Source organism: Dreissena polymorpha, chromosome 3 (genome assembly GCF_020536995.1).
Source record: "Dreissena polymorpha isolate Duluth1 chromosome 3, UMN_Dpol_1.0, whole genome shotgun sequence".
NCBI lineage: Eukaryota > Metazoa > Mollusca > Bivalvia > Myida > Dreissenidae > Dreissena > Dreissena polymorpha.
In genome coordinates, this window is record NC_068357.1 from 134,577,797 (window position 1) to 134,597,771 (window position 19,975).

The 19,975-nt window shown below is 36.4% G+C and overlaps 1 protein-coding gene across 2 annotated transcripts in view; it reads right to left on the reverse strand.

The window, feature by feature from the left end:
* LOC127871555 (ceramide glucosyltransferase-like) overlaps positions 1 to 19,975 on the reverse strand; it is a 41,997-nt gene that overhangs the window by 13,716 nt on the left and 8,306 nt on the right. The window contains exons 1-2 of one of the 2 annotated variants that reach the window (XM_052414601.1): positions 10,942 to 11,087; positions 6,843 to 6,965 (exon numbers count right to left, since the gene is read on the reverse strand). The gene's annotated coding sequence lies outside the window, so the exon portion shown is untranslated. Of the gene's footprint in view, positions 1 to 6,842; positions 6,966 to 10,941; positions 11,088 to 19,975 lie in introns of those variants that run through there. The other variant, XM_052414600.1, reaches the window with a different exon arrangement.

A 19,975-nucleotide genomic window follows, 5' to 3' on the forward strand; every position in this document is an offset into this window, starting at 1 on the left:
CAAATTTTCGTTTTAGTTATGATATTTGTGAGGAAACAGTAATACTGAACATTTACCATGCTCTAATTTAGACATTATATGCATCTTTTGACGATGTAAAAACCTGAAAATTATAAAGCGTTGCAACGCGAAACGATTGAATAATTTGGAGAGTTCTGTCGTTGTCGCTACATTTTGTGAAACTACGATGATTGCTTATATATAGTATAAAATACATCTGACATTGTATGCGGAAGAATGGTCGAGGGGTCTAAGTAGGAGGCTTTTTACGCCAGGATTCCAGGGGCAGTGGTTCGAGCCCTGTTGAGGGTTCTTTTCTTTTTTTTTTTTAAATTTTATTCTTGATTTTTTACTGGAGCTTTTTAGAGCAAATGTTTACATTTATCAAAAGAAAGCATTTAATGACAAACTTCAAACTAGAAATGGCGCGGCAGAGGCCGACGCGTATCCCCACGCCGAATGTTTGACCTAGGTGTGCCCCAGGGTTGGTAATGGGGCCATGCATAGCTGAGATTGACCGTATTGTCATAAGAGAAGTTCATCATCAATTAGAAGTGAATTGGTGTAGAAATGAAGAAGTTATAGTAAAAGGCAATTTTGGGTGGGTGTGACATATGTGGGCAGGGCGCCCCAGGGTTGGTAATTGTGCCATGCATAGTTGAGATTGACCGTATTGTCATAAGAGAGGTTCAGTATCAATTTGAAGTGAATCGGTGTAGAAATGAAGAAATTATAGTAAAAGGCAATTTTGGGTGGGTGTGGTCTATGTGGGCGGGGCGCCCCAGGGTTGGTAATGGGGCCATGCATAGTTGAGATTGACTGTATTGTCATAAGAGAAGTTCAATATCAATTTGAAGTGAATCGGTGTAGAAATGAAGAAATTATAGTAAAGGCAATTTTGGGTGGGTGTGGTCTATGTGGGCGGGGCCCCAGGGTTGGTTATGGGGCCATGCATAGTTGAGATTGACCCTAATGTCATAAGAGAAGTTCAGTATCAATTTGAAGTGAATCCGTGTAGAAATGAAAAAATTATAGTAAATGGAATTTTTTGGTGGGTGTGGCCTATGTGGGCGGGCGCCCCAGGGTTGGGATTGGGGCCATGCATAGTTGAGATTGACCCTAATGTCATAACAAAAGTTCAGTATCAATTTGAAGTGAATCCGTGTAGAAATGAAAAAATTATAGTAAATGGAAATTTTTGGTGGATGTGGCCTATGTGGGCGGGGCGCCCCAGGGTTGGGAATGGGGCCATGCATGGTTGAGATTGACCGTATTGTCATAGGTGAGGTCCAGTATCAATTTGAAGTGAATCGGTGTAGAAATAAAGAAGTAAATGTAAAATAACCTAAAAAAATGAGTGATAATTTCTGACGCGGCCCCACCCCAACCCCTATAACTTTTGACCCAGGGGTCAGATCAAAATTCCAAATAGTGCAGGGTCGCACATATGCTCATAGCTACCATGTGTGTAAATTTCAAGGTTCTAGTGCTTTTAGTGTAGGAGGAGATAGTGGCCAGGACGGACGGACAGACGGACGGACGGACGGACGGACGGACGGCGGAGATCACCACAATATCCCCACCTTTTTTTCAAAAAGCGTGGGGATAAACATGCCAAAATCTGTGAAAAGGCCCCTTTAATATTTTTTTAACTTTCTTTTCAGATATGTAATAGAAAATGTATGTGCTCAATCTGTGCAAATACATCTAACTGATGGAAAACATGTTATACTTTCAATCTGCTGAAAATTCTTTGAATATAATTGAATTGTCATTCAATACCACTAGAGAATAGATAAAAGCCTTTCCAGCAAAATGATAAGAAATCTATAAATCTATATCAAACCTCTACATATTTTATGTCAGAGCAACAAAGGATTTAGTATGATATTCTTTCTTAACAATCATTACAAACGGAATACAAAGAATCATATTCCATAATGTTTATTGATCCTTTTTGTTCCTGATTGTATCAAGGTAAATTATGGGCAAAGCAAGTCCACAAATATCCAGGAGCTAGATTTGTGTTAATCAATTACCAAACACGTTAAGGTTTTTAATTCTTTGATAAATAACTTTGAGCATGAATGTGTTTTGATTAAAAAGTAATACTTTTTTACAATTACCTTAGGACTTAAGATTGCAATACAAACTGTTAAAAAGTAAAATTTCCTCCCATATAATTTACAATATTAGTAATCAGTTGACATATTTATGTTTACCGGTATACAATAATATACATGTAGACACTAGTAACTATGGAAACACAATTTAAAGACATACAAAAATGCAAAGATTGAACGTGGGCTATAGAAAATAGCATTCATTTAACAATCAACAACTAACGTCACAACGTCACCTCGTTTACATTTCATATCACAAGAAATAATTATTATGCTGCTTAAAAAGACTGAAAACTTGAAAGCTACAGCTAAAAAGAAAATGTCACAAAAAGCCTACAAGGGCAACATCTTTAAGAGATAGACATGGCGAAAGCCCGTCGGCCCGTCAGCCATTGCCGACGAACATTTAAAAAGGCCGACGTCGAAATGCAAAATCGTCGGCCTTACTGGCCAGCGATTTTTGCTTCAAAAGAGTGTAACCCTCTTGCAGTTTTCACAACTACATTATTTCGTGATTACCGACTCATGATATTTCCGGACATAATTCATTGAATTTCGTAACAAACTGCATCGATAAATTCCGAAAGTGATTCAAAACGTAAACGAAGCGTCTCGCCGAACGACATAATACTTAACTATTGGTTCGCAAAAATAGTCGGACATATACGAGTTTAAGGTCGTTGCTAACATGATCTTAGATGGCTGACAATAAAAAGAAATAACGGTGCTCAGCGAAAAGGACAAATAACAATCGAATTAACGACGAACAACATATAATTAGTATGGATTAATGAAAAGCGCGTGCCATTCTACGATGGAGCATACGTTTTTGATACAAATAAAACTTTTTTGGGGAAATGTATGTACTGAATGTCACAGAGCAAGTGTTTGAAAATCGGAATGAAGTCTACTCGCGAAGAAAAATACATCTAACAGTTACAGGATTAATGTTCGAAACTGCAAAAAAAGACAAACATGATTTGATTTATATTATATGTGGATCTGTGTTTAATCAGATTCATGTGCATATTTTGCTTTATTATGTTTGCCACTTCATACAGTTTACTGTAATGGCATGTTAGTTAAATGGATATTTAAAGGTAAACTTATTTAATATATTAATTACTCTTGGCTAAATACATTGACAACAATCAAGTATATATATGTTTAATGCGTAAATATATCTACAAACTGAAACTAACACGCTTAATTTACTTCCCCAAATCAAATTTTCATGCTTATGTTTGCCCTTATGTGAATTTACTTTGCCATGCTGAGACTATGAGGCTCTATGCACTCCCCAGACTAATGGCTCTATGCATTCCCCGGTCAAACACTTAAAATTGAGGCCTGTGAAAATTTCAACTGGCCTGTGAATTTTTTCGCCTGGTAGACCAGTTTGGCCTGTAAACTGTGACGGTCTTTCGCCATGTCTGTAAGAGATCAGAATTCGCCAAAAAAAAATCAATATTATAACACATACACCTCAATATAATATATATACTAAGAAAATAATTACCGTATTGCAATCTGAGATAAAATTCATTTTATTATATGGGGCTAAACCACAAAGTCCTCATGATCATTAACAGTTACATATTCAGAAGAATTTATAAGAGAATGTTTACAAGCCTATTTAATGAAATCTTTGTATCAGAAAGTCAAACACCATTAAGCTTCTGGATATACTCATGTAAGATAAATGGCTTCAAATTAGATTTGAGCTGGTCTCAGACTATGGGAAAATCTGCATGTGTGTTACATGTAGGTATTTTAGTCCCATATTAGACTGTGTGGACTTTACAGGCTTATCTAGGAGGATCCTCAACGCAAATGCACCAAACCATTTTTTTTCCACAAACATCAATGACCATTTATTAGATTGTTTAACCTGAATTGAAATTGCGGTAATTGGTCTCAATACATTAAGAATTTACTACATGTAAAATAATACAAGTAAGAAGTTCTGACCCAGTCATAATACTGACTAAAATACACTATTACAGAGCAAATGAGTGAGGTAATAATTGTATGCAAACCTTTTGCAAACAATGTTTGACATGTCAGAGGTGTAGCATAAAATATGCTACATTAATTGCACCAGATTGTATTGAACAATTCCTCTGCAAAAACAAATAGCATGCAGCCAGCATCTCTGATACATTTGCTAATGAAAAGCAATTTTTTTCTCAAGATTAACCCACTTTTAAATGAAATAAATGAAGTTATAAAACTAGAAATGGCGCGGCAGAGGCCGACGCGTATCCCCACGCCGAATGTTTGACCTAGGTGTGCCCCAGGGTTGGTAATGGGGCCATGCATAGCTGAGATTGACCGTATTGTCATAAGAGAAGTTCATCATCAATTAGAAGTGAATTGGTGTAGAAATGAAGAAGTTATAGTAAAAGGCAATTTTGGGTGGGTGTGACATATGTGGGCAGGGCGCCCCAGGGTTGGTAATTGTGCCATGCATAGTTGAGATTGACCGTATTGTCATAAGAGAGGTTCAGTATCAATTTGAAGTGAATCGGTGTAGAAATGAAGAAATTATAGTAAAAGGCAATTTTGGGTGGGTGTGGTCTATGTGGGAGGGGCGCCCCAGGGTTGGTAATGGGGCCATGCATAGTTGAGATTGACTGTATTGTCATAAGAGAAGTTCAATATCAATTTGAAGTGAATCGGTGTAGAAATGAAGAAATTATAGTAAAGGCAATTTTGGGTGGGTGTGGTCTATGTGGGCGGGGCCCCAGGGTTGGTTATGGGGCCATGCATAGTTGAGATTGACCCTAATGTCATAAGAGAAGTTAAGTATCAATTTGAAGTGAATCCGTGTAGAAATGAAAAAATTATAGTAAATGGAATTTTTTGGTGGGTGTGGCCTATGTGGGCGGGCGCCCCAGGGTTGGGATTGGGGCCATGCATAGTTGAGATTGACCCTAATGTCATAACAAAAGTTCAGTATCAATTTGAAGTGAATCCGTGTAGAAATGAAAAAATTATAGTAAATGGAAATTTTTGGTGGGTGTGGCCTATGTGGGCGGGGCGCCCCAGGGTTGGGAATGGGGCCATGCATGGTTGAGACTGACCGTATTGTCATAGGTGAGGTCCAGTATCAATTTGAAGTGAATCGGTGTAGAAATAAAGAAGTAAATGTAAAATAACCTAAAAAAATGAGTGATAATTTCTGACGCGGCCCCACCCCAACCCCTATAACTTTTGACCCAGGGGTCAGATCAAAATTCCAAATAGTGCAGGATCGCACATATGCTCATAGCTACCATGTGTGTAAATTTCAAGGTTCTAGTGCTTTTAGTGTAGGAGGAGATAGTGGCCAGGACGGACGGACAGACGGACGGACGGACGGACGGACGGACGGCGGAGATCACCACAATATCCCCACCTTTTTTTCAAAAAGCGTGGGGATAATAAATGAAAGTTATACTATCATGTAACACCATAATCATCTTTGTTGCTCAGCTATTTTGATACTCATACTCCATGAAACATGAGATTATGTGTGCCAGATTCAATTGCTGAAGCTAACTGCTTACTTGTCTTCATTAATTACTATCACTTACTTACTTACTATTAAGGCCTAAATAAAAATAATCATCCTATATTAGCCTATGCAGTCTGCACAGCCTTGTAAAGGTCTACCCTTTCAACTTTTTCAGAACTTTAAAGTCTCTTTGAAACAAGAATTCAATCTAGGCGGAATGTGTTGTTCTTAAACTGGGACTATTTATGCAAATGCATTAAGCACACTTTTCCCAGTGCAAGGCTCAATTACAGATCTGTTGGGCCTTGCTCTGTGAAAAGAGGATTTAATGCATGTGAGTAAAGTGTCATCCCAGATAAGCCTGTGCAGTCCACACAGGCTACTCTGAGACGACACATTCCGCTTTTATGGTATTTTCTGTTTTAAACGTCTCTTCTTAGCAAAAATTTAGTTAAGGCAGAAAGTATCGTCCCGGATTAGCCTGTGCAGACTGAACAGGCTAATCTGGGAAGACACTTGACGCAAAAGCATTAAACCGCTTTCTCACAGAGCATGGCTCTGTTATTCTCTGCAATATATGCTACTCAATGCTAGGAAGGAACCTTAGGAAGCTTGAATTCGTCAAATATTTTAAAACATTTTGTTAAGTTTTAATTTTGAAAGGAAAAAAACACACACAAATTATGTTACAAGGTTGATACAATTCATTAGGAGCATGTATTATGAGACAATAAACACAACTTAATAGTATTAATATCAATTAGACTGTTCACAAATTGCTGATGCTCTTTTTAAAACTAATGGAGAAATGTGATTAAAAGAATGATTCACTATAAATTAGTTATGTCATGCAAATAAGGGTCTCTAACCATATGTGTTCGGAGTAGCTCCAGTCTGTGTATTCTCGCGGTTTGGTCAGGAGCTATCCTGTCAGCTTATGAGACCACAATGACTTTATAGCAGACAAGGTCACTTACATGCGCAGGCTGGTCAGGAGCTACGCCTGTCAGCTTATGAGACCACAATGACTTTATAGCAGACAAGGTCACTTACATGCGCAGGCTGGTCAGGACCTACGCCTGTCAGCTTATGAGACCACAATGACTTTATAGCAGACAAGGTCACTTACATGCGCAGGCTGGTCAGGACCTACGCCTGGCACATATGGCATAAGACACATTTCTGCAAGACGCAGCTCAAATGTTCAAACAAATAATTACCTTGATAAGTATTGTTTGACACTCCAAAAGCTCCTATTTGGTCAGTGAAGCTGAAATCCCATTGGTTGATGTCTCGGAGATAATAGTTAGAACATCTGTGTCAATATGTCTTCCTTTAAATCTCTGAAATCAAAAAAGACCTTTGGTTAATCAATAAATTCTTATTAAAATTAGAAAAAAGTAAAGAAAAACATGCTGTCCAAAAAAGTCATATATTAAACAAAACACAATAACTTAAACATAACTAACAGTTTTAGCAAACTTCATACTTAAACACTAAAAACATGCATGGTTTGCTTTTAACAAAATCAAAAAATAGCATTAAGATGTTCATATAATGTTAATCTGAAATCAATAGAACAAACATAAGATATTGATTATCTGTGTTTGCTTTTTATTTCACATATGTTTTAACAGGAAAAAAAATACCATTCCCCTTGAATGTTTCTTAAAATAACATGATGGAAAGAAATCATTGAGGCACATAATCTTGCTGAGCTGGCACATTCAGAAATGACACCCAGGGTGAAATACTTGCTGAACACACATTATTAAGGTTGTTATACCCATTTTCCACTGAAAGTTTCAATTTTACCAGCACAACAAAATATTGGCTTTAATCAATGGCTGTGAATAAACAAGAGCTGTCACCATAGAATGACTTATGCCCCTTATAAACGCTTGATAGATGTTATGAGCTTTTTTCGAAACCTAAACACAGATTTCAAAAACCTAAACGCAGACCCTAAGTTCAAGTTCAAGGTCACAGGGGTCAAAATTTGTGTGCCAATGGAAAGGCCTTGTCCCTATACACATGCATACCAAATATGAAGGTTATATCTCAAGGGACAAAGAAGTTATGAGCATTTTTCAAAACATAAACGCAGATTTTGAAACCTAAACGCGGACCCTAAGTTCAAGGTCAAGGTCACAGGAGTAAAATATTTTGTGCGTATGGAAAGGCCTTGTCCATATACACATGCATACCAAATATGAAGGTTATATCTCAAGGGACATAGAAGTTATGAGCATTTTTCGAAACCTAAACGCAGATTTGGAAATCTAAACGCGGACCCTAAGTTCAAGGTCAAGGTCACAGGGGTAAAATTTTGTGTGCGTATGGAAAGGCCTTGTCCATATACACATGCATACCAAATATGAAGGTTACATCTCCAGGGACATAGAAGTTATCAGCATTTTTCGAAACCTGAACGCAGATTTCGAAACCTAAATGCGGACCCTAAGTTCAAGATCAAGGTAACAGGGGTAAAAAATGTTGTGCGTATGAAAAGGCCTTGTCCATATACACATGCATACCAAATACAGGCCTTTTCCACCCTATGCCACGGGTCGGAAATTCGGCCCCATTCCCAATGCAAATCTGGTTGTTTTTATCCCAATTGATAAAAAATTCCCAATTCAAAAAAAACAAACAAAAAAAACACTTTTTTTTTAACCTTTAAATATTTAAGCTAACCTGATCCAGAGTAGAAAATAGAACAAGGGACAAAATTGTCACAAAACCAGGTTTTCATTGTGAAAAAAAACCTGATTAAGGGAGACAACTCAAACTTTTGAAATGAACAAACAAAATTAACCCCCTTTGTAAGTTTGTTTCAAGATAAATCTATTTTAAGTTGTGGTGACCTTGACATTGGAGATATTGACGTGATTCTTTCGTGCGACACACCGTCCCATGATGGTGAACAAATGTGCCAAATAATTGTAAAATCTCACAATGAATGACATAGTTATGGCCCAGACAAGCTCATTTATTGCCAATTTTGACCTTTGAACTCAAAGTGTGACCTTGACCTTGGAGATATCGATGAAATTATTTCGCGTGACACACTGTCCAATGATGGTGAACAATGACAATGAACAACATAGTTATGGCCCGGACAAGCTTGTTCCGCCCGCCCGCCAGCCAGCCAGCCAGCCAGCCAGCCTGCCGGCCCGCATTCGCCAATCTAATAACCAGTTTTTTCCTTCGGAAAACCTGGTAAAAATATGTGAAATTGATTATTTAAGACTTTCCTTATTTTCCCTGAAATCCGGCGTTTCGCGCGACTAAAAAAGGCCAGGCCTTTTCCAAAAAATCAGATAACAAACCTGCCTTTATCACACATGTTCATAATAATTTGTAACATTTTAATAATTTGTTATCAAAAAGTCGTTATTTACCAGTTAACGACTTTTTTGAAATATAAGAAACACTATTTACATGCGATTATTTTTCCCAATTGAGCCAGTTTTGCGATTATTTTTTCCCAAAATGGGGTTTTTCACGACGCGAAATTCCAAAAATTCCAGTGTCGCGTTTTCCCAAAATGGAACGGAAAAGGCCTGAAATATGAAGGTTATATCTCAAGGGACATAGAAGTTATGAGCATTTTTCGAAACCTAAACGCAAAGAGTGACGGAAAGACAGACAGATGGAGTGACGGACAGACAGACGGACAGTCTGATCACTATAGAATATGCCACCTTTTCTTCGAAAAGGGGGCATAAAAATTGATCTTTCTGCAACCTGGACTTTTAACATCATAACCAGACACGACAAATAAAGTAAAATGTCATTCAAAAATGGGTCTTATTCCATTATAGACAGTGTGCCTCCATACCAGTCTTCGCATTTGCTGTTATTGCCCAAGGCAGTCTGTCCGTCCGTCACAAAAAGTTAAAGGCTATATATCCCAGAAACTGCATAAGATATTAACATGAAACTTCATAGTTGTATACATATCAATGAGGAGAAGTGTCATGCACAAGAACATTAACCCTACACTTTCTTTAATAAAAGTTATTGTCCTTTGTTTTTGTTTTTAGTTGATGTAACTTTTCTGGGCTATACATCAGATACGACACAATATTTCAACATAAAACTTCATGGATGTGTAGAAATTAATGGGAAGAAGTGCCATGCACAAGAACCATAACCCTACACTTTCTTAACTAACAGTTCTTGCCCTTGTTTGTTTTTTGTAACTTTGAGGTATATCTCAGATACGCTTCAAGATTTCAACATAAAGCTTCATTTGTGTATAGATAGATATCAATGAGTAGAATTGCAAAGCGTAAAAGAGCACTGCATATTATATATTGTCAGAATATTTTTTTTGTGTTATAGGTCACAGTGACCTTGACCTTTGACCTAGTGACCCAAAATGGGTGTAGCATGTAGAACTCATCAAGGTGCATCTACATATGAAGCTTCAAAGTTGTAGGTGGAAACACTTTGATTTTAGAGGCAATGTTAAGGTTTTTGTTAAAGTTTAATATTAGAGATCACAGTGACCTTGACCTTTGACTTAGTGACCCAAAAATGGGTGTGGCATGTAAAACTCATTAAGGTGCAACTACATATGAAGTTTCAAAGTTGTAGGTGGAAGTATTTTGATTTTAGAGCCTATGTTAAAGTTTGATATTAGAGGTCAAAGTGACCTTGACCTTTGACCTAGTGACCCAAAAATAGGTGTGGCGTGTAGAACTCATCAAGGTGCATCTACATATGAAGTTTCAAAGTTGTAGATGGAAGCACTTTGATTTTAGAGCCAATGTTAAGGTTTTAGCAGGACGCCTACGGCAGACGGCGGACGAGCTGGCTATGACAATAGCTCGGGTTTTCTCCAAAAACAGCCTCGCTTAAAACAAGTACCCTACACTTAATTATTTTTTATGATTATACCCTACATTGTATATCAAGGGACTTGCACCCATCTATAAACAAAATTTATTTGCCAGTGGATATCAATTAACAAATTTGCTTGTTGTTATTAATATTGCTGTTATTTAATAAAAAAAACTTGCATAATAAAAAAGATGATATGAAGGGAAATTGATATTTAATTATTCCTTTAGAAAATATTATTAGGTATCCAACTCTTTTAAAGTATGAGACTAGAACGTACACATTTTCTCAGTCATATACTGTCCTAAAAATTCGATCCATAACAAATAATGGCTTAAAATTAAATACAATAAATAAATAGACCTTGTTTACACACAAAATTATTTAAACAGTAAAATAAAAAATAACTATCACAAACAAATATTTCAGTGATAATCTATACATTAAATTAAATAAATATATACTTACAAAAGAATGTTTATCTATTTCCCTGTGATTCCTTTCCTTGTTACCTATTTCACTTTTAACAGAAAAACCAATATTCAACACCAATGAAAAAACTAAATCCAATGACAAACATTATCTAAACCAGTGTATTTAACTGAATGTTCTTCAACAAGCTGAGACAAACTTTCTCACCTCCTACGTACCCTGCCTAGACATGCTGGACATGTCACTATTTCACATCAATGAAAATCTGCTACAATCAACTTATAATCAATAATTAATACCACACTACTGTGTACTGCATCCCCTTGGGGTATTAAAAACAATGCAAGACAAAGCGTTGTGGTATTTGTTATAATCCTAAAAGTAAACCAAAATACAAACAATTCGCAATTTTCCTTCAGGGGTTTTTGGCACTCTGTAACATATACTGACTGTTGATTCTGATCAAACAGAATTGTTAGCAAACATATTTAAAATTGAAAATCTACCGATAAAACCTTTGACACAATATTTTAATGTGTGTGTCCATACAATTTTGTTTGCACTCAGACAACATGTACTTGATTGGGACCTTTCCTTTTTAATGTTGGAATGGCATTCTTTATTATTCTTACCTAGTATTAAATTAGCTGTTTTTGTTATTATTTCTTATTTGAACATTTATTTCATTCTTTGGCATTTACAAATATCTTTAAAGCATATAAATTGAAATTACACATAATAAATCATATAAACAAGAAATACAATAACTGAATTTAAATGTTTCTTTGTTGTTGTTGTTTTTTAATCCAATAAACACACTCTGAATTATTATATAGACTTTTTGTTGAGTTATTTTGGTTGATTGAGAAAATTACTGTCATTTAAATTATCAGTACTAAAAGATAAATGTCAAATGGATAAAAAAGTGAATACTTTTAACTACACATGTTCAAGAATCTAATAACATGTACAGAGTACTGGTCATAAACTTAATGAGCTAGACCATTCCAACAGAAATGTTGCATGAAGTTTTAACACTATTAGAAAAGTTTTGTACACTTATGTGAAGAAAGTTTGAACAAGAGCGCTCACCAGACGCCCCAAGGAACAAAATTGTTCACAGGTAGTGATCAAAGCATTCACAATAGACGTACAAGGAAAACTGCCCATATACTTGACATTGTTTTATAACAAACCATAATCATTTTTTAACTCAGCCTAAAGATATTTGTTGATATGTTTTAAGACAAGCCATATATAAAAAACTTCCCCAACTAAAGGCCAAAGGGTTTTCAATGCATGGAATAGACTTAATCCCTTGACTTTATAGGTTTTCACACACTTGACCCAGTTTCCAACTTGGTAAAATGTAATCCTAATTGTGACTACTTTTTTCTAACTCAAAAGCTTTTAACCCTTTGCATGCTGGGAAATTTGTTGTCTGCTAAAATGCCGTCTGCTGAATTTCTAAAATTAGCATTTTCTTCGATTTTTTTCAAAGAGTACTATCAGAATAGCAAACAGTTTGGATCCTGATGAGACGCCACGTTCTGTGGCGTCTCATCTGGATCCAAACTGTTTGCAAAAGCCTTCAAAATTCGGTTCCAGCACTGAAAGAGTTAATTATCCAATTTTCCAAAAGCTTTTTGGTCATTTAGTTTTGACAGCACATAGCCGTGTTTTAAACTTGACAGAGGTATCATAAGTTTACCTTACCTGAACTTGTTTCATTTTGATTGGTGGAAAATGTTAAGTGTTCAAAAGCTTTTTCCTTACTAGTGATCTAGTGTTTAACTCCATGTCAACCAGTTTGAATTTGGTCAAGAGATCATTGGGACGATTTGTTCAGACCATGTGTCATTAAGATTAGGAATTAAATGTTACCTCTAGTGTGTTCACAAGGATCATATTTACATAACAAAACACATGACAAACGACAAACAAAAAACAAGCAAAAAAGCCCACTTAGAGCAAGTTGTGCTCAGGTGAGCAAGTTGCGCTCAGGTGAGCTGAAAATAAAATGATTCTGATCAATTTAAAGTTTGATTTAAAGCTGAACATTACGAAAATAGAATCTCACAGAAGATAACACGTATCAGCAAAATATAAAACAAACTTAATATCATTAGTTTAAACATATATATTTTTTTGGCAAATACAGTGTACATCAATCATGCATAATACAATCAGTATAAAGAAATGATTGAAATAAGACAAACCATTCTTACATAGTTTCCCTTCTTGCAGTAGTATTTACGCAATAAATGGGTTTGCTTTGGGATTATCATTGCACATAACCCTTTCAGTGCGGGAACCGAATTTTAAAGGCCTTTGCAAACAGTTTGGATCAAGATGAGACGCCACAGAACGTGGCGTCTCATCAGGATCCAAACTGTTTGCTATTCTGATAGTATTCTTTGAAAAAATAGAAGAAAATGCTAATTTTAGAAATTCTGCAGACAACATTTTAGCAGATGACAAATTTCCCAGCATGCAAAGGGTTAATGATGAAATGCACTGTATATACTGAGGGGAGTTAATATATTAATCTTAAATATTTATCTGCCTTTTAATTGCTAAACTGTACAATGTAGTAAAATATATCAAACCTCCAGTTATTTTAATTGAAGCAGATTCCTGCTTTTTCATGCAATTCTTTTATAATTTTCTCACCACTTGCTAGGTTATCTAGAACACTTGCTAATTTATAAATTTTGCTTTTCAATTTCAAGTTCAAATACCATAATCAGGTCAAACTTGAATAATCTTTCAAATTGGAAAAAATATCTGGATAGACACTGATAACAGAACAATAACATGTCTTAAATTACTTTGGCCAAGCTCACTTTCTGCATATTCACCCAGTTATAACCATGGATAATGAGGTTATTGGCATTGTTTGTCATATTTACCAACCATAATAAATTATTCACTATTGTTTAAAAGGTAAATTAAACACTTTCAGATTTAAATAGATTACCATTTTTATATGCCTTTTATATATGTAAATAAAGAAGATTTTATACAGAACCAGCAAATTCTTAGAATTTATATCCATCACCAAATAAATTTTGTTTATGGATGGGTACAAATCCCTTGATATACGGTATAATCATAAAAAATAATTAAGTGAATTCATATCCCTTGCCAAATTAATTTTCGTTGTGGATGGGTGCAAATTGATATCTATACACCTATGAAGTTTCAGGTTGAAATCTTGTAGCCTATCTGGGATAAAGCCTAGAAAAGTAAAATCGTACAAAAACAACAAAGTGCAATAACTCTCAGTTAAGAAAGTGTAGGGATATGGTTCTTTTGCATGGCACTGCTTCCTATGCGTAGTTCCGCTCACTGACCCGTCCTTAGTGATTGTTGCCACGCTTCACACGCAGTGTTTTTTTTATATGAAATATTCGGCGTTATTCGGCCCCATTCCCCCATCTTTAGAGTATATATTTTTCCCCCAAATATTTTTAAAATTCCCCTCTCGGAAGTGTTATTCAATTTTAATCAATACCTCATTTAAATAAGTCTTTCGTAACGAATTTACTACAATTTTCCTGAACTGCATCCGCGTGTTTACTTTATTTTAGCCTTTACCGCAAACCGTACGTAGTTCACTATCACGACTTTCGCTTTACGACATCTACCGCAAACCATACGTATTCCAACATGTCGCACAACAACGAAAGCTATCGTAAAAAAATTGACAAATCTGTTTTAACTTAAAAATAAATTGATATTCTTTTCAAACAAGTACAACTTAAAAGTCAGTCTTCTTCAAATGCCGGCAGTGAAACACCAGAAACGTCCGGTCAAGAGAGTGTTGAAAGACTGTTTAGTTTGCTCAACCTGCTTTGCACGCCACAAAGAAACAGGCTTGGGGAAGCTACACTGAAGTCCCTGATCAGACTTTGTCTGCACACGGAGAGACTTGGTGAAGATCGAGGAGGTCACCAGAATAATTGATAAATTCGTTGAGAATCCCAGAAATGTTGAACTTTGAACATGAACATAACATGTTAATGAATAAAAGAGTTTGAATTATGTTTTTCTTCCTGGTGAATTATAGTGTTAAAACTTTATTTTGTACTGTTACTAGCTTAGCAGAGAAATTTCCCCCTTTTCCCCATTTACGCGCGAATTTTCCCCCTCTCAGGGGCGTCGACCCCCTTCCCCCAAAACTGAAAAAAAAACACTGACACGCTACATCCAAAATGGCATCCGCTGATGCTGAACAGTGCTCCAGCTAGAATTTGAAAAGGGCAGGGTGGCTTTTTTGTCAAAAGGGCACTTTCGACGCGCAGTATTTTGTGAAAAGGGCACTTTTGACGCGCAGTATTTTGTGAAAAGGGCACGTTCGAGCGCGCGGGTGTTTCTGGAATGCTTTCTATTGCATGTTAATTTATATGTTATAAATAATTGTATTATTCCCATTATTATTAAACCATGCAAATATAATGTCTACAATGAGGATTAAACTAACAACAATGTAATAAGAGATTTATGAATTATCATATGTAAAAAAAAAAAAAAACAAAAAAAAAAAAAAATTTTTTTTTTTTTTTTTGAGGGGGGGGGGGGGGCAGGGCGGAGGTTCGGGGGGGCAGGGCGGAGGTTCGGGAGGGCAGGGCGCGGCGCCCTTCGATTTAGGCCTAGCTGGAGCACTGCTGAAGCATCTGATACGCTTGTTAATATTTCTGACAATATTTCAGTTAAATTCCTACCAAATTATGATAAACTAGCAGATAGAATTTTAAATAGAGGTCTTAATTATTACACTCAAAGATACATTCATTATATAAAGATTTTTAATGAAGAAAACTGTGTGCGTGTCGTCGATGACTACTCGAGATCAATGCCGAAAAATGAAAAATCACATCGTTTAAACATCGATTTGTCCAATCAAAAGATTACAGAATCACACTGCAGTTGTAAAGTTGGGTGAGTTATTATGATTATTCAATGATTTAAAAAGTATTCATTGTTATTGGTAACATCTTTATTAATAGTTGGTTTTTTATGTAAAACATGTGCTTTGATAGACTACTGCGGTGCCTGTACATTTTGAAATTATTTGATTAATACTTTCGTTAGAAACACTTTTCACTTTCGATTTAACGAATGGTGTGTGAACCGGTAGCAACAAGCTGCCTGGCAGCGAATACAGTACCGCTATTTGATTGGTTGAAAATACGACTGTAGGAACTATGCATTGATTCCTACACACCCAAGAAGTTTCATGTTGAAATGTTGTATCGTATCTGAGATATGGCCCCAAAAGTTCCATCTTACAAAAACAACAAACGACATTTACTCTTTAATAATTAAGAAAGAGAAGGGTTATGGTTCTTAAGCAAGGCAATTCCAAATCAATACATCCACTGAGTTTCATGTTGAAGACTTGTTTCATGTTGATATCTTTTAAAGTTTCATAAATATAGCTCTAAATGGTTTTGTAAGAGACGGACGGACAGACTGATGGATGGACAACGCCAATCTAAACCCTCTGCCTATGACAATGGATATTGAGCCACTATAAAGAAAGCTTGCACAGTTTTTTAATTTAGCATCATTAAAGAAGAGGTCCGAAGGTTCTAAGGTTGCCTTCTGAGACCCCAAGGAATGGTGCAATAAGAGTGGCCTCTAGAATTATCAAGTCTTTTTTTGTTTTACCTAGTTGTCTAGTTTTTGAAGATTGGGCAATAAATGCTATCTCTTAAGAGTTTTCATACGCTTTTCCTTTAACTTGATATGGTGACCTATTTTTTGACCACAAATAACCCAGTTTTAAACACTGCCAAGGTATCAGTGCCGCAAGTGTTATGACAAAATTTCATGAATTTAGGGCAATTTATTCAAGCTCGAGTGTTTTTTGCTGCAAATGCTGATGACACTGAACAATGAATAAAAAGGCTTTACAGAAGCTCACCATGAGCTAGTTGTGACAAAAATGCACAAAAGCCAAATAGATGTATGTAGATAGGGCCGATAGGCAATGTGTACAGATTCACAAACAATTGAACATAACATTCAAAATGTACTTCATTTTCTATAGAATAAATTATGTGTTCATTATTTTAAAATTGCATTTAATCCCAAACCCTTTTGAAATACAGTCATGTACTTAGTTCAATGCTTTAAACAAAATAACTTAATACTGTAAACAATTTGAAGAATTCATGATTATTGTGAAACTGTCAAGCCCATGAAAACCAATAATGGCACTAGACATGATCATAGTCTAGGACATTGAGTCACCCACTTCAATATCCTATCCGGTAGTTCTAATTATAAATCAATACAGGTCAATACCAGTTATAGTAGCATTATAGTGGAGATCAATACTTGTCAATAGCTGGCTATGGACTCCCACCTTCAAGGCATACCCGCTTTGGTATTGATTAACATTAATATTTATTCTGCGTCTAATAAAAAATGTCACATCATCCAATACAAATAAAAATCAATCTACCAAACCCAATTTTCTAACATTTCAAAATCAAAGTTTGTTTAATGTTATTGTGATATTGACATTGCTGTCTGTTTATGACGTAAAGTAAGGGAAACATTCAGTGATTAGTAAGAAAACATTTGTCTTCCCAGCAATTAAAATATTTTAAGAACATATAAATGGCTGGCATACATTACATTGCGTCACAATACACAGGCATACATTCGGATTTGTTTCATTATAACAATGCTATTACAACTGCAGTGAAAATCAGAACAAGAGGGCCAAGATGGCCCTAGTTCGTTCACCTGAGAGGAGTCGGTTCATTCAATCTTTACCAAATGTCAAACTTGACCTAGATATTGTCCAGACAAACATCCTGGTCAAGTTTCATCATTATTTCATCTGCAAGTCATGATCAATGTACCTATGAAGTTTCATGATCCTAGGTGTAAGCATTCTTGAGTTATCATCCGGAAACCATTTTTCTAAGTTGAGTCACCGTGACCTTGACAGCCATTGTGTGAATACGTTTTTTGGCACTGTGACCTTGACATTTGACCTAGTGACCTGATAATCAATAGGGGTCATCTGCGAGTCATGATCAATATACCTATGAAGTTTCATGAACCTAGGCATAAGCGTTCTTGAGTTATCATCCAGAAACCATTTTACTATTTCAGGTCAGCCTGACCTTACCCTTTGACCTAGTGACCTGAAAATCAATAGGGGTCATCTGCGAGTCATGATCATTGTACCTATGAAGTTTCATGATCCTAGGCATAAGCCTACTTGAGTTATCATCCAGAAACCATTTTACTATTTCAGGTCATCATGACCTTGACCTTTGACCTAGTGACCTGAAAATCAATAGGGGTCATCTTCGAGTCATGATCAATGTACCTATGAAGTTTCGTGATCCTAGGCATAAGCGTTCTTGAGTTATCATCTGGAAACCATTTTACTATTTCTGGTCACCATGACCTTGACCTTTGACCTAGTGACCTGAAAATCAATAGGGGTCATCTACGAGTCATGATCAATGTACCTATGAAGTTTCATGATCCTAGGCCTAAGCGTTCTTGAGTTATCATCCGAAAACCTTTTTACTATTTCAGGTCATCATGACCTTGACCTTTGACCTAGTGACCTGAAAATCGATAGGTGTCATCTACGAGTTATGATCAATGTACCTATGAAGTTTCATGATCCTAGGCCTAAGGGTTCTTGAGTGATCATCCAGAAACCATTTTACTATATAGGGTCATCGTGACCTTGACCTTTGACCTAGTGACCTGAAAATCAATAGGGGTTATCTGTGAGTCATGATCAATGTATCTTTGAAGTTTCATGATCTTAGGCATAAGCGTTCTTGAGTTATCATTTGGAAACCATTTTACTGCTTTGGGTAACCGTGACCTTGACCTTTGACCTAGTGACCTGAAAATCAATAGGGGTCATCTGCGAGTCATGATCAATGTATCTATGAAGTTTCATGATCCTTGGCATAAGTGTTCTTGAGTTATCATCCGGAAACCATTTTACTATTTCGGGTCATCGTGACCTTGACCTTTGACCTAGTGACCTGAAAATCAATAGGGGTCATCTGCGATTCATGATCAATGTACCTATAAAGTTTCATGATCCTTGGCATAAGCGCTCTTGAGATATCATCCGGAAACCATCTGGTGGACGGACCGACATGAGCAAAACAATATACCCCCTCTTCTTTGAAAGGGGGGGGGGGGCATAATGAGAAAACTTCACCCCTCCCAGCAGCCATGTTATTCAACTGACTGGAACCATTTTTAAACTCAACTCTCGTATCAAGGAAACAAATGTTCTGAGAAAATTTCATGAAAATTGGGCCAAATATGTGACTTCTACTGTGTTCACATGTTTTCACTATATACATATAGAGAAAAATGCCCCGCCCACTGGCAACCATGTTTTTATACCGATCCCGACCATTTTCGATCTCGTCTGAGATACCAATAAAACCAATGTTTTGACCAACTTTCATGATGATTGGGCAAAAATTGTGACTTCTAGAATGTTTACAAGGTTTCTCTATAGCCAAATTGGGAAAACTGCCACTATATACATATAGAGAAAAATACCCTGCCCACTGGCGGCCATGTTTTTTCACCGATCTCGACCATTTTCGAACTAGTCCGAGACATCAATTATACCAATGTTTTGACCATCTTTCATGATGATTGGGCAAAAATTGTGACTTCTAGGGTGTTCACAAGGTTTCTCTATAGCCAAATAAGGAAAACTGCCCCGCCCACTGGCGGCCATGTTTTTTAACGGATCGGAACCACTTTTTAACTCAACCAAGATATCATGGAGACAAACATTTTGACAAAGTAACATGAAGATTGGGCATGAAATGTGACTTCTACAGTGTTTACAAGGTTTTTCTTTTTTTTTGACCTAGTGACCTAGTTTTTGACCCGGCACAACCCAGTTTCGAACTTGGCCGAGATTTCAATGGGACAAAGCTTCTGACCAAGTTTCATGTAGATGGGACAAGAAATGTGGCCTCTAGAGTGTTTACGAGCAAATATTAAAGGACGGATGGACATACGACGGACAAAGACCAGTCACAAA